The sequence below is a fragment of the Eleginops maclovinus genome, chromosome 11 (assembly GCF_036324505.1).
Source record: "Eleginops maclovinus isolate JMC-PN-2008 ecotype Puerto Natales chromosome 11, JC_Emac_rtc_rv5, whole genome shotgun sequence".
NCBI lineage: Eukaryota > Metazoa > Chordata > Actinopteri > Perciformes > Eleginopidae > Eleginops > Eleginops maclovinus.
In genome coordinates, this window is record NC_086359.1 from 25825086 (window position 1) to 25825717 (window position 632).

A 632-nucleotide genomic window follows, 5' to 3' on the forward strand; every position below is an offset into this window, starting at 1 on the left:
GGTTGGTTTAGGGAATTACAAAAGAGAATATAAACTGTTATAAACCAAAACTAGATATTAAGATTAATATTGTAAGAATCAATTTATATAACATGCTTTTTGTTGATCTACTTTGAGCAGTGTATATACAGCTCCGAGACCACTGCAGCATTATCAGTTTATCTGGTTTTAATATTGATAGATATGTCTTTGAGTTATATTGCATTCTATAAACTATTGGCAACATTTCTCTGTGTTGGAATTCAATAGACACTGGAATGGCTGCCATACATGTAGGGATAAAGATTTAAGAACATTTTGGAGTGGATTTTTTCCGGAGCTGTACTTTATGAAATGACCACGTGAGCCAGTCGTCAGCCCGGCACTGAGGATGTTGGGAATCTGAGTATTTATGAGCAAGGTGTGGCTGTGTGGAGTTTTATCAGTCTCTATGGTAGCCACATGTAGGCAACAGTGTAGTCCTTACAAAGGAGGGAAACCCGGGACACATTTTGACTCTCTCACTTGTGTCGCCGCGCGGTGATCCTTTTCCTCTCAGCCGACACCGAGCTGCTCAATGAGCCTGATCTCATTTTTCTTTTCTTCTCAGGAGAAGTTCAGCCCGCCCCTTGCCTTCGCGTCAGCCCAAACCT